Source organism: Lytechinus pictus, chromosome 2 (assembly GCF_037042905.1).
Source record: "Lytechinus pictus isolate F3 Inbred chromosome 2, Lp3.0, whole genome shotgun sequence".
NCBI lineage: Eukaryota > Metazoa > Echinodermata > Echinoidea > Temnopleuroida > Toxopneustidae > Lytechinus > Lytechinus pictus.
The window spans coordinates 5,514,722-5,530,602 of record NC_087246.1 but is presented as its reverse complement, the minus strand read 5'-3'; the positions used below and the strand labels follow the sequence as shown (position 1 = coordinate 5,530,602).

General features: G+C 37.7%; 1 long non-coding RNA gene across 1 annotated transcript; it reads right to left on the bottom strand.

Moving 5' to 3' along the window:
* Window positions 1–235: 235 nt before the first annotated feature.
* On the bottom strand, window positions 236–8,021 carry LOC135156223 (uncharacterized). The gene is made up of 3 exons (XR_010295351.1): window positions 7,900–8,021; window positions 4,160–4,279; window positions 236–3,801 (listed from the first exon to the last, which is right to left on the bottom strand). It is a non-coding gene; the product is annotated as an uncharacterized LOC135156223 (long non-coding RNA).
* Window positions 8,022–15,881: the final 7,860 nt, after the last annotated feature.

Genomic DNA, 15,881 nt, shown 5'->3' with positions numbered 1-15,881 from the left:
GCAGCCTTCTTGTGATACTTTACTGTGGTAATCCTGCAGGGGTATTCTTGTTGATTTCCTGTGACAATCCTATGGTATTGTCCTGTAGTAGTCTGTGCGATTTTCTCACGACACCGTCCTGCACTGGTTTGTTAGGCGTAGTAGTTTGTAAGAATTTCCTGTGATCCAGCACAACAACTTTGACATCTTGACTAATGAAAAGAGGCGTGAAAAAACCCACAAATTTGCAAAGACGTTAAAAGCATATTCACATACCTTTATTATGTATGAGCTGTACTATGCACAGTATAGAACATCTTTGATATCATAAATGACTGCTAGAATAATGCAGTAACATTTCATCTTTAGGATAAGACATGTACAAAGATTTATATCCATGAACATTGAGATGCCACATGAACTACTTTCACTATTCATACATTGCTGCCATTTTGAGATCACATAAAGAAAGCTAGATTCGACCCAGAATCCTTCCCTCTAACACAACAATAAGCGATTATTATTAATACCTTGGTCACATTCCTTGACCGGTTGCCTTACGGCGAGACAAAATCAGCAGTTTTAGGTATTCCTGTACAAACCACCCACGTGTAGCTGGTAGTAGCTGGTACAAGGATGATTAAGACTGTTAATTTTGACTCGACGTAAGGCCACGAGCCGGCGAATGTAACCAAGGCTTAACCAGTATTATGGTTGCAAAAAAAACTGTAATAGCTGAGCAATTGCATTTTCCCCTTCTTGTCAACACCCGATTGGCTTAATACTAAAAGCAGAACATCCTTTACTCAACCATGTTATGAAACAATGGATAACCACTTCTGCATGTACAGATAATGCATGGTGCACATACAGTAAGGGATGAAATTATGATGTGTTGATCACCAGTATAAACTTAAAGTACATGAACGTAATCATAATCACTTCATTTTGCTCAGAATTCACTTAAGTCCATAAATACTGAAAGATATTTTTGAATGAATTTCACATGATTTAGAACGTTCACCATAGGTTAGAAAAAATATGAACATAAGATTACTTTGCCAAAACGTAGATCAAATCTATTGAGACATTAACCTTTTTGACATTGAATAGGCATATCATTTTACACAGTCTTCTTGTCTAAGAATTGCTCCAACTACGTATTGAAGGGTTATATATGAATGTAAGCATGAGCCCATCATAAACACGAAATTGCGGCATGTAATTTGATTTGCTACATGTCATAATTGATAACTAAATGACGTTCAATACTTGATGTTGCTACATAAAATAATTAAGGTCATGTGGCAATGTGAATTCATACCTACTCGAGTCATTTAGTAATTTCAATTAGTATATGACCTAATTAATTATGACATATAGCTCAAAATTGACTTGAATAATTATGACCAATTTGATTGACCTCAATTATTTGAAGTAGCAACATCAATTATTTAACATAAGCACTCTCAATCGAGGTGGAGTAACTCTTCTTAAGGTCATGTTACTATTCGAATTGGAACATGTCATTGTTTAGGTCATGCAGCAATTCAAATTACTTGCTCAAGTAAACAATTACAATTGTAATATCACGCAAAATGAATTAGCTGTACATGACATAATTCTGTTCTTTGATGGGCTTATGCTTCCATATATTAGGTAAATGGCTTTAATTCTTAATGATTATCCAAAAATTCATATACATAAAATAAACCAATATGAAGAGCATCATATCCAAAGTGATCACCAGTTCACCCAATGTTACAGTACAAAAATAAAAAGCTGATTTTCTTATGTACTTTCACACATGTTATACATGTGCACTGTATGTCACTTGACCCTGGCAGACAATAGAATTGACAAGCAGTGAGTCATACATGTACATGTAGCTGCCTGGTTTGCATACTTTAATGTTATATGAATTTCAATCATGGCCATGTGCTGTTTATACACTAAATGGAGGGATCTTGTCATAATGTTATGTCAATTAAAAACTGAATAAAATCCCAATTATCCTGAATAGCTAGACTAGCCCCCTTGCAATGGACATTGTAATCTTGTTTTCTTTTACCTTTCATTATTTTTGAAAATTTTCATACAACTAGGGCTGGGACTAAAACCCGGGTACCCGAGTAGAAAAATCAATACCCGATACCCGAAAATTGCTCACCAGTATAATGTACATGTATTTGATTTGTATTGCGTAGTGTAAGACATGATTGTAACTCATTACAAAAGTACACAAGCCTCATTTTGAATTTCACCAATTACCCTCTAAATATCCATAAATATACAAGTTTTCAAGTGATGATGATGTGACCAAGATCGTTCAATCATCGCCATGTTTCTTTTGCAGCGCAGTGACGTCATCCAGCCACTGCGACGCAAACCAATTTATGAATGAAAATATAGTAAGCATGCGCATTGCAAGCCTCAGCCCCACGCAGTATTACGTCAAAACAAGTCTGCAATACTCTGTCACCTCATACCAAAATCGACCTACGAAGCACCAGCCAATCACGTTCTTGTTACCATTTTTAGTTCATCATAAACCGAAAATGGGAACACGATCGTGATTGGCTGGCGCATTTGACGCTCCGAAACCCGGAAATCAATTGACTTTGTTCACGTAGCGATACAAACTCACGAACACGATGTAATATCGATGCTACTTCGTAAGATTTTGACGGAAAAGCAAGAATAAAAATTTGCTTACCTGTGCAGTATCGGTGAGAAAACCTTTTATAATTCATATGATATGCAGGAAAGTGGAATTCTAGGTCGATTTTGGTACGAGGTGACAGAGTATTGAAACTTGTTTCGATGGAATACTGCGTGGGGCACGGGAGGCTTGCAATGCGCATGCTTACTATATTTTCATTCATAAATTGGCTTGCATCGCATTGGCTTGATGACGTCACCTATGGGGTTTTTCCACTAGTCATATTTCAAGTGACATGATTTTCAGGTACCCACCCGAAAATTACCACGGGTACCCGAAGAGAAAAAACCCGAAAGTCCCAGGCCTACATACAACTCTTTGTTTTTTTTTATACTTTATCAAAGCTTTTATGATTATAAATGTAATTAAATAATTTGACTTGATAAATGTATATTACTGGTATACTAATTGTGAATGTTTAGCAAGAAACAGTATTTGTGTTGGATTAATACATAAAAATGTTGCGAAATTTCGGAACAGCGTACCCAGGCATCACAAATTTGGTCTCAAAAGATGTGCAAGACTTGAAAGTAAAAAGGCAGCTAACAGCCTCCCAGTTATTAACCCTTAGTTAAATTGGACCAATTTGACCCCCCCCCTTCCAAAAATTTTGCGACCATGCTGTCGCACAATTTTTTTAAAACATGCCTCTTTCTAGTCTTGTGCATCTTTTGAGACCAATCTTGTGTCACCCGGTACGTGGTTCTGTAATAACGTGACATTATGTAAGTACATGTCATACCAAAAATTGCTCAAAAACGTGATTTTGTGTACAAAGTCAATGCAATAGAGGAAAAAGTATGATTTTGTATTCTAATTACGCATAAATTAGTATTATCACTTACTAACAATTTGCGTGAAATAATTTACAATTTAATTTTGTAAATTATGCCCTAGACAACCCATGTGCCAATGTTAGATGCGATTGTGCGGTCAAGATCTCAAGGAAGGGGGGGGGGCCCTGGAAACCCCCCCTTCCCCGGCCATATCAACTCCCAAAATACCCTGGCTTTAGTTGACTTTCTGGCTCCTCTTGAGTAGTCACCATTCATTGGACAGCTTGTTTTTATCCAAGTCTGTATAGCACGAGGCAGCTTAATCTGTAGAAAAAAAAACACATACCATTACGATAACATGAACAACATAAAAATACAAGAAATAAGGTGTTTTGCCCCCATCTAGATCTCTTTTCACAAGTACATATCTATCGGATAATGAGGTCCTTGCGGCTATCTCTCTTAGCATATTCTTGCTTATAAAAGCAAACTAAGCCGAAGAGTGACAAACAATTTATAATGCAAACAAATTGTCATAAGCACATATTGAAACTCTTTAATAAAACAATGAAGAATAAATCTACATCTTCTAACAAGGATTACACTGTATGCCACTGCATGAATACAATCTGCTTAATTTTGTAATTATAATATCTACTGAAGTGAATGCCTATATAATCACCTTTTATGAACTCCAACCGTGTCTTGTACAAGAACATGGCCTTTTCTGTGTACACCTGTAGTATCTTTCCCACATAATGCTGGACTTGCTGCTCGATTATCCAGAGATCCCTCTTTGAATCTTTAATGAAATGAAATGAATTTGAGTGACATAGTAAAATTTTATTTGCAGGTTAATACAAATACATGATGTAATAAAAATACATGATAAAACTTCTTCATTTCCATATTTCAGTGTTACAATTCAGGTGCAAAGAGTCATATTCTTTAATAATATTCAACATAAAATCAATGAAAACTAGTGCTGTTGTCGATAGGCCTCATATCGACATTGATGTCGACATACGAAGGATTTTCAAAATTCCGACATGTCGACATGCACGCACCCACATCGACATGTAAACATAAAATAAAAAGGGGTCTAGCCTACAATCACGAGTGTAAAGATTAGCTGAAAAGTTAGAAGCATTTATCCACAGTAATTGGCGCGATTAAAAGGTTTATTCAGCTTAGCAGCGCATTAAATGAAAAAAGAATATCTGCGAGCTGTGCGGCAGTAGAAATACGTCAGTGCAGGGCCGGCCTGCCCGATCGAGCCGCCCTCGATATCCCGTTATAGCGAGAGTAGCATTCACCGTACCCATCCACGGAAATATGTACCCATCGCGCGCTATTTACCGTGCTTGATAATACGTTGCTCCTCAATGCATTACTTTTCACATAAACGTGAGCAGCAGCGAACACGTGTTTTTGTCAAAGTTGTGACTGCCGCAATTGAGCGCTTACTTCATATCACAAAGTCACAGAAAACTTCCCTTCATTCGTTTGGAGATCGTTGCACGGATCGCCGCGGAAGTGATACTGAAATTATCGGTCGATTTTCATTACTTTTCATTGTCAAATTGAGGAGCTTGCGTTTGCAGCAATGATCACTGTTGTAATTGGTGATTCTCAAATTGGCTACGAGTGTTATTGAGCAATGCTTTCGAAACCGGATCCTGGTACAAAAACTTGATTCTACAGAAAAAAAATGTGGATTAAATCGGTGATTTTGGAAGCTCAATTCCCGAACTGAGCCTGTATTATATAGATCTAGTGTGGGGATATCACTCGTGTCAAGGTGAATATATTTGATTGAGAGTGTTGTTCCACGATCGAATGCTTTTTTTTTATGTTAGGGAGCCCAGGCTAAATTACGGTCCCTTTTTCATGTCGACATTGTCGATGTCGGGATTAATTTTTAAGCGACATGTCGACATGGATTTTTGTTCCCGACAACAGCACTAATGAAAACATTAAAAGTAGAGGAGCATTTTAACCTTACTCACAGTCTGTTATTGTCGCTAAAGTCTTTACAATAAGAAGATTGGGCACTTTGCCGACATCGCGTAATGCTTTGCATCGATTTACATGTATAATAGTCTTTGTGCCTAGTCTTTTCTATGTAGTGTCTTTGATATGTAGATAAAACATGCGTCCTTTAGCTAGTTAGACGAACAATTTTGGAAATTAAAGACGGATCCATATTTTATCAACCGGAAGAGAAATTAGTGCTTAAATGAAGCTATTTGAGGGATATTGATGATATTTAGGGTGAATTGACTTCACATCTTTTCGTAAGTTTGTCATGTTCATAGAAGGCCGGACTTGATTTTATAGAAACCTCTTTTAAATTTGTGGGATTGCCTACCTCGAGTGAAGTTTGTGCAGGCTCCACTCCACTTCACTATTGCTACACTACGCTCCACCTACCCAAACTTTGAGACCGTGAACTGGATCTGTCCGATCTGATATTCCGAGTGACAAAAAGTGGGATCTTATGGGGGGGGGGATATCAAATTCATGCAACATCACGCTCTTTAAAAAAATTAAAACTAATATTCTTCCTGCACACAAAGTTTCAGTTCTTCTCCATGCCTCTATCCGTCTCAAAATTGATGATTTAGAGCCAACATGAAGTTTCTCACACGTATCAATATTCAATACATCGCATGCGTGTGAGGTCGGTCGGGTCAGACCAGGCCCGGCCCGGTATCTCGCGAATATTGCATCCGCATGCAATGTTTTGAAATCGGCAGCGAATTATAAATATGTGTGAGGAACTTCATGTTGGCTCTAAATCACCAATTTTGAGACTGATAAAAGCATGGAACTAAATGAAACTTTGTGTAAAGTAAGAATATTAGTTTTAATTCTTTTTAAAAATCAAGATGTTGCATGAATTTTATATTCCCCACCCCCATAAAATCCCACCTCTGTCACTCAGAATATCAGATCGAGTTCATGGTCTCGAAGTTCGCGTCTGTAACGTTGGCGAAGAACAATAGAAAACAAGATGGCGGCGTAAACATCGGGCAAGTCTCTTCCGTCTAATCATGATATTTTTCGCATTTTTTGGAATGAATTTCTTCTTCAAAAATAACGACGAGAGCGTAGAAATGTTGGAAATTAAGTTTTATCCCATGTACATGATTTAGGTCTAACGTTAGGCTAGATCTTTTAGTAGGGTGTCTGGAGAAAAAAATTATTTTTCTTATTTCAAGAAAATATCACATTTTCTTTGTGAATTTGAAGAGAAATGACCTTCAGACTGACAGAAATGTAACATTTTAAAAAAAAATCCAATTATTGGCTGCAAAAAAGAACAATGAAATTAGGTAAATTTTCAGCATTTCTCTGCCATAGACTGTGTAGTTAAGAAATGGACACACACAAATCCAAATTTTTAGCTTCCGAGAGCTGTTATAAATTTATTATTAATGCCAAAAACTTGTCCATAAAGAGTCCAATAGGATTTTTTATGCTCTATCTGATGGTATGATTTTTATAAAGATTTGGAAACCAGATCACAATGAAAAATTGTGAAAAAGTGAAAAAAATTGTGCAAAACAGAAATTTCATTTTCCCATAGAAAACGCATGGAGAAATGGCAATCGCAACACACACAAAAATAAGGGTTTGCAATTTATCTCTAAATCCTTATTTAAAATGATCATATAAACTTGTCCTTACTGTCAAAAGAAGCCCCTGAATTTTCTATTTCCATACATGCCAAACACAAGTTAATAATCAATACAGATCACATTTTTCTAGTAGCCTGAACTTCACCGAAAAAATGTGCCATATTTTCCCCTAAATTAGCCTGTTTTATGCTGAAACTTTTCAGTGTGGCTTCAGACACCCTACTTTTAGAAGGAAAGTAGAAATCTCGGGGCCGGGGGTGAAAGTTTCAAGTTTTGGCTTCCTCTGTGTGGGTATATGAGAAAGGATCCCTGGCTTCATATGAGAGTGACCTTACGAAGTTACGTTAGTAAATGATTTTCACTCTCTAGAAGCCGCCTGGCTAGGCCTACAAGTACAGCCATTCCCGATCACGATATTTTGAAAAGTGGTGGATATATTGACTTCAAATGTGACTGAGAGACTTGTCATGACATTTGGGAACAAATATTGGTGATGAGGTATGCTGGTATTAATCGGCCGGTGCGAAACTGCATTAGCGCCCACCCCTGACCTGGCTACAATCATGACAATACAAACATCCTCACCGCCGCCATCAATATACCGTACTACTAACTTAGCCAGCCGTTGGCCGTCCCCGGCCGCGCACACCGCAGATCAGCCCCCACCCGATAAGCGATCGGGAACAACGGCAGTGCAGTGGCCGTACGGTAATGATTAAAAAGTCGAAGAAATTTAAGTGCATGCCGCGCCAAACTACGAAAAATGGATCTAACTTACTGTTTAGCCTGTTGTGTGAATGTCTTAAGAAGTCGTTGTCCGAATCTGATCCATATTCTGTTAGTTTTTGTTGAAATACTGACGGCCTTCTTCATCAAGCTTCGGGTTCAGCTGAGCAGTTACGAACGTTTTTTTTCAAATGGCGGAACCGGAAACACGTATACGGTACAGTCCGTGCGTTTGTACGGGGAGCTCGGAGGGGGGGGGGGGGGTCTTACTTTTTACTTGGCAACCAGACAATTTGACTATTTTCGCCATCATTTATATATCATATTATTAACGTAAAGGAATTGAATAAAGTAAAATTCAAATATTTATTTCTTCTTCCTTTCTTTTTCTTTTCTATGTCTTTTAATTTTTTTCTTTCTCTTTATTCTTTTTTTTAATATAAGGATAGGATTTAAAAACATGTCTCACAATTTTACTGAAAATATGTTATATAGGCCTACTAGTATGCAAGTAGGATGACAAAGAAAGCAATGGGGAAAATCACAGCTCCAATCCTATGTATTTTTAATTTTATTTCTTTTCAAAAACACACATTTTATCCTTTCTTGCGATCGAAGGAAAGATCCCTTTATAAGGTTCAAGTAGTAAAAGAAAATAATCTTAGATCAAGTGCCGGCAGGGTATTTTGATAAGGGGTGGAGGAGCAAGACAAGCAAATATAAAGATACCATTTTGAAGCGAAACATAAGAAAAGATAATAACTTTGCCAACGAGGTAAAAAATAATATGATATCGGTTGTGACACTTTAAGGATGGAAAATAGTTTGAAAATATATAGATACAAACTTCATACAAATTAGAAAAAAAGAAGCAAAATAAACTGCCATCATATGTGAACAGAGATACAAGATTGTTCTTGCAATTAAAAAACATATTTACAAACTATATATAGCTTCGCATCATAAAAATAGATTGAAAATATCCAAATTTATTTGATTTAAAAAGAAATAGATATAAACCAGCCTGGCTAACATATTGCAAGGTGGCAAAGATATAAACCGGGGATATAAAGCAAAAAATAGGCCTTAAAATGGAAATTAAATATCCTATTTTTAGTTTATCCTATTCCACCTGTAAAAAATATTGTGAATAGGAGAACAAATATTGAAGTAATTTTATTTATAATAATATATTTGTAAGAAAATAGGTCCTTTTTACTAAAAAAAATAAATAAAAAAATAGATGGGAAACTTGGAAAAATGTATTTTCTCGCAATAAAAACTTTAAGGGGCCAGAATCGCATTAAAACTTGGTTATGAAACGTGTAAAACAAAATCTTAGATATCATTTTAACTGAGATTTATTTTTTAATCAACATTCAACGCTGAACTTTCTTATGTTAATTGTTTATCAATATTTTGTGAAAACAGATAGTGTGCACATCTTCATGAATATTCATTTGGTGGGCTGATGATGTGACATTCCCATTTTTCTTTTTTAATGTTAGATATGAAATTATGATTATCTAATTTTTCAATACATGTGTAAATAATGTGTCCCCATTGTAAAGTTGCTGCATTAAATAACTAATGCGGTTAATTAGTCGTCATTCCAATTGTTTAAGTTCTTGGTAGAAATATGTTGAATAAATCTAATTTCATATATTGTACAAAAGAACATGGGATATGACATCATCAGCCCACCTAATGAATATTCATGAGACATGCCTAAATAAAACTGTTTCATGGGAATATTGCAAATCCTTAAAATTCAACTTAACTTCGTTATTTGTCATCCGATTTTGAATAAATTTTAAGCATTTTGTTTTGTGAATTTTACTCTATTTATTGATTATCTCTAGCGTTGACCTCCCCTTCAATTATTTTCTTGTATTGTTAGAAAGAGATGGATGAAGTAGAATAATACATTCATGCTTATATTTTTATTCATTACAATATCTCTTTGAAATTCAACCCGGCTTCCTCACAACCATTAAGCTCTAAGAGTGTTAGGTGTGTCCTGTATATTTCAACACGTACCCTTTTAAATATAGTCATTTTTTTATTATTCATCCTGTTTTTTATGAAAAATAAGTGGCAAACAAACAAAACAAAAATGATAATTGAAATTTAAAAGAGCGCATGAAAAAGAAATAACCCTGAAAACGAACAATAGTCCTCAAAATATAAGTTGCCCATTTTGGGGTCAATAATTTTTCGCATTTTTCAGTTCGCGCTTTGCTCCTAGTTTTGATCTAGTACGTATAGTACCCTTTCTCGTAGAAATAGAAGCTATCAAACTTAAAACCTCTGAGTCTCAGTAGGCATAACCCCCCCCCCCCCCCTCGCTGATATAGACCTACACAATGGGACAGGGTGAAATATAATTTTGAAATAGGGCCTATATGTCACAATCTAGCTATCACAAAATTAAATTTTCATATAAAAAATTGTACTTTTTAAAATGAATGGTGCCCTTTTAAGCCATATGGCCTTCTAAAAATATAAGACTCAATACGCTACTGACCTCTCCCGAAACTGAAAAAAAAGATAAATCCCTCACTGGAAATAAAAAAATTAGTCTGTGGTACAAACAGGGCTTCCATACAAGTACTGAAGGAAACTAATTTTTTCATGTACTGTACCACAGAAAATACACCAGTAGCGTCTGTGATACAGTTTCAGTCATATTTCTGGGGTGGCTGCATGAGAAGTACCGCAGGAAATTTTGAAAGTATAGCACTGGGGTTGCCATAGAATTTTAGAAGTGCCTATATTGAGTCCTGCAGGAAATTTCAAAATTTTCATTTACCACAGAAGTATCGCAGGGTTGTCATAGAAGTACTGCAGGATATTTTATAATTTTCATGTACAACAGAAGTACGACATAACTATCACAGAGTGATATTGTATACAGTTATGTACAACAGAAGTATTACACAGGTACGACAGAGTACCATTAAGGTATTGCATGAAATTTTCATATTTTTATGTACCACAGAAGTATGACAGAACTATCACAGAGTGATACCACAGAAGTCCTGTTGTAATTCTATATACAGTTTTGTACAACAGCAGTATCACACAGGTACGACAGAGTACCATTAAGGTATTGCATGAAATTTTCATATTTCCCTGTACCACAGAAGTATGACAGAACTATCACAGAGTGATACCACAGAAGTCCTGTTGTAATTCTATATACAGTTTTGTACAACAGAAGTATCACACAGGTACGACAGAGTACCATTAAGGTATTGCAGGAAATTTTCATATTTTCCTGTACCACAGAAGTATGACAGAACTATCACAGAGTGATACCACAGAAGTCCTGTGGTAATTCTGAGGTACCGTCGTGTATGACAGAAGTATCACACAGGTACAACAGAGTACCACTAAAGTACTGCAGGAATTTTTTGTAAGGGTTTGGTTCGACAGGCAGACGCTTTACCGACTGAGCTGACTCGCTCCCTGTTTAAGCGATATTCCCTCAGCTTCATCAACGTGCAGAGAGTTGACATGGAGATGGGATATCAGTGGTGTAATGAGGCAAATATTTTGAGGGAGCTCGGTATGGCGTATCGCGTTAAATTAATAAAAAATTGCGAGCGAGCCAGCAAAATCTTTTACATTTTTATTACAGTTTGTGATAGATTTTGACATAATATTCAGAAAATAATATCATATTTTACCCTTATCCCTTTCCTTTTCTCTTTTATTTTCTTGGTCGTGATTTTTTTTAGGAAGTCCCCCCACCCCATCTATACGCCAGTTTGGGCTATCTAGTGTGACACCACACTTCCCTGGTGACACTAAGAATAATTAGACATCTTGATATTAAACAAGCAAAACATCTATTTCATCGAAATCTGATCAAAGTTATGAAGTTATATAGTAAAAAACGTTGAATCATTTTGATGGAATCACTGAATTTTGCACATTTTGTCACTGATGAATAATGATGTCATGTCATCTCCCCATGCACCCCATTTTTTTCAAAGGAAATGGCGCAACAACGGCAAGCTCCATGTAAGCAGACCGTCAGTCTTTCTGTGCTCAGCGAGACCGTGTGAACTACCTTGTTTCACAAGCCAAAAAACCAGACTCATCGAAAACTGTGGGAATGATCATAAGAAACTCTTCTACGTTGCAAATCGACTTCTGAACCGGAAGCAGTCTGCTCCTCTACCAACTTACACCGATGGTAGTTCGATGGCTGAAACATTTATCAAGTTTTTTTCACTCTAAAGTAAATAAAATTCGAAATAGTCTACAGCATCATAACGTGCCATCTTAATCAGAGCCAGTCACCTCTTCCTACCTCGGGACTTTCCAACATACCAGCGCAGATGAAATTCTTTCCCTTATTCGTAAACTGCCTCCCAAATCTTGCCAATTAGATCCTGTTCCTATATACTATTCTAGTTAAGGATTGCGCTTCCACTTTTGCCCCAATTATTTGTCAAATTGTTAACCTCAGTATAGATCAAGCCACTGTGCTTTCTGTTTTAAAGTCGGCTCTGATTCGTCCTCTGTTGAAAAAAACCCTCTTTGGATCGGGAATCCCTGAAGAATTATCGTCCAGTTTGCAATCTTATTTTCAATTTACCTACTCGGTCTTCGCCTTATTTTTCATAATCACCCTGTTCATAACCATATTTATGCCGATGATATACAGGTTTTTGTTTCTTTTCCACCGGACCAAATTCAAGCTTCCCAAGCTTTGCGCAATTTCGAAAATTGCATTTCTGCTATTGACACCTGGATGAAATCAAATTCACTCCAACTGAACCACAGTAAATGTGAGTTCATGCTTTTTGGCTCCAATTAAATCTCAATTAAGTAAAGTTAACATAGACTCCATTTTCATTGCTGGTAATCCTGTTCCTCTCTCTGATTCTTGCCGCAATCTTGGTGTCATTTTCGATTCCCAAATGTCAATGTCAGATCAGGTCACAAGTATTTGTAAATCTGTCCGCTATAAATCGCGTAACATTGGTTTCATTCGAAAATATTTAACTCGTTCTGCAACAGAGAAACTTGTGCACTCACTCATCTCCTCACGTCTTGATTTCGGCAATAGTCTTGTCTTTAATATACATGACTCTAAAATTACCCGACTTCAAAAACTTCAGAATTCAGCAGCTCGCATTGTTTCTCTGTCAATCTGTCGATCACATCACTCCTGTTCTTAAAGACCTCCATTGGTTGCCCATAAAGGATCGCATAGTTTTCAAAATTCTACTTTTGGTTTATCATAATCATCAATGGATCCGCACCCTATTACAACAAGTCTCTTATACACCACTATCAACCTGCACGCACACTGCGATCATCCCAGTCTAGTCTCTAAAGCCCCTTTCACAATTGACGTACGACATGTTTACGACCACCTGCAACAGTTTTTTCTTGTTGTTGCACGATCGATCCCTTGGTGTCTTGCGAGCACTCGCAGTCGTTGTAGACGATCGCACAAACTCGATGTGGTCGGAGGTGATCGTGACTGGTCGCATCTGAACTTTGAACATGTTCAAAATCCAAACGCGATCAAATACGATTGATTCACTCGCAACAGGTCGTACCATCGGTCGGGCGATCATCGTGTGAGTGTTGTTCAACGTTGTACGACTTGGTGCGAGAGGTGGCACAACTAAGTATAGTCGCATTTAGTCGACTGGAGGTCGTACAACACTTGCACATGTGCTGGAGACCTACAGAGACCAGTGTTGCGACTGGGTGCGATAATATAAGACTGTTGCAAGACCGATCGAAATTACGGCTTACAACATTCCACTACCGTTGCTTTCGCATGTATGCGACCGTTCAGCCCCTTTCACAATTGACGTCCGACCAGTTTACGACCGCCTGCAACAGTTTTTTCTTGGTGTTGCACGATCGATCTCCTGGTGTCTTGCGAGCACTCGCAGTCGTTGTAGACGGTCGCACGAACTCGAGGTGGTCGTGACTGGTCACATCTGAACTTTGAACATGTTCAAAATCCAAACGCGATCAAATACGATCGATTCACTCGCATCAGGCCGTACCCGGGGTCGTACCATCGGTCGGGCGATCATCGTGCGAGTGTTGTTCAACGTTGTACGACTTGGTGCGAGAGGTGGCACAACTAAGTAGTCGCATTTACTTGACTGGAGGTCGTACAACACTTGCACATGTGCAAGCGACCTACATGTACAGAGACCTGTCTTGCGACTGGTTGCGATGATAATATGGGCCATAAGACTGTTGCAAGACCGATCGCAACGGCTTACAACATTGCACTACCGTTTCATTCGCATGTATGCGACCGTTCCACTCGCAATCCCTCGTGCAACACTCGCATGTGATCGCACGAGCACAATAAGAGTATATGCGACTTACTCGTGCAACGGGGTTTACTGGTTGTTTTGTTATACGACAGCTGTTGCAACTGTGAAAGCCTCTGTGCGATCTTATGAGATGACTAGCGATTGATGCCTGTTGCAGCCTGTCGCACGACCAAAAGGTCGCAAATGATCGTACGTCAATTGTGAAAGGGGCTTTACATATTCCACTATCTAAAAAATCCTGGGGCGATCGAGCCTTTGCTCATGCCGGACCAGCCCTGTGGAATTCACTACCACAAGAGCTGAAGAACTCAAACTCTGCAGCATCCTTTAAGGGCAATCTAAAATTGCATTTGTTCACCAGCAGGTACTAGGTTTGAAGACAGATATTTTTCCTCATTTTGTAATTTACCCTTTCTTGTACTTCTCTTTACTTTTATGTTTTGCTCTCTTCTAATTAAGCTCCTTGAGCATTTAATCAAAATGGAAAAGACGCTATCTAAATAATACGTATTATTATCATTATGTATTATACTAGATTGAATAACAATTATAATTCTTTGCTCAAGAAACATACAATGTAAATGAGGTATGAAGAGGAAGAAGATGAAAAGAGGAAGAAGAGGAGAAGGAAGACGACGACGAAGAAGAAGATGAAGAGCAATGGCTTACAGATGGGGGGGGGGTCACGTCCAATTAAGAAAAAAAGAGAAAAGGAAAGAAAAGAAAAGAAAAGTGAAAAAAAAAAGAGGAACGATGAGAAGGGGAGAACAGGAGGAGAGATGGTTTGGAAACGATTTTGCAGATGTATCAGACATGAAACTATTTGCAGCATTTGATAATTGGCAATTAACCACGCGACGAGATCTAGTATTACTGTAATACCCCTTTCATAAACCTATCCTCCAATTAGCCGCCTAATAGTAATGCGGATAATTCAATAAAAATTGCGTTCACAAACTCCGAAAATTATCCGCATTATTTTTACGAGCGCCCGTCCTGAAAAAGGCGGATAATCGTCATGACAACTGGACACGCCCCCTCCGATGCGGTTGTGTTGGAAAAGGGTGACCTTGTGACCGCACCATGGCAATTATCCGCATTATTTGGAAATACGTTCATAAACTCAAAATCTTGTCCCGATGCTGCTATTATGCGGATAATTGCAGCATCAAACTAATGCGGATAACTCTGGTCCTCCTCCGATTTTACGACCAAATTATGCTGCTATTAGCCGCATAATTGGGTTTATGAAAGGGGTATTAGATCTTGTTTGGTATATCGGCCGGTCTCATGGTATATAGCTGCAGAATATCAACTCATGATGTCCAAATTGTAGTTTGTGATAATATCCTGATTGTGGGGCATATCATTATGAAAAGGTGTGAAGTGAACATAGGCAGATCCAGGGGCGAAGTGCCCCCCCCCCCCATTGGAAGCGCAAATAAAGAAAAATGCTGAGAAAAGCACGCAAAAAGAAAAGGGTAGGAGAAAAAAAGAAAGAGAAGAGGAAAGAAAAAATTAATAACATAAGGTGAGGGAAAAAATCTTCCAGGTCACTATAGATTTTTTTTCGCACGCGCTTCGCGCTCGCATTGCCCATTCAATTAGATACATAATTTATCTTGTTCAATTGGATTAAATGACGCTTAAAATGTCACATTTTAAAGAAAGTATACAAAAACAAATTTCAGCCCGCACACATATAAGT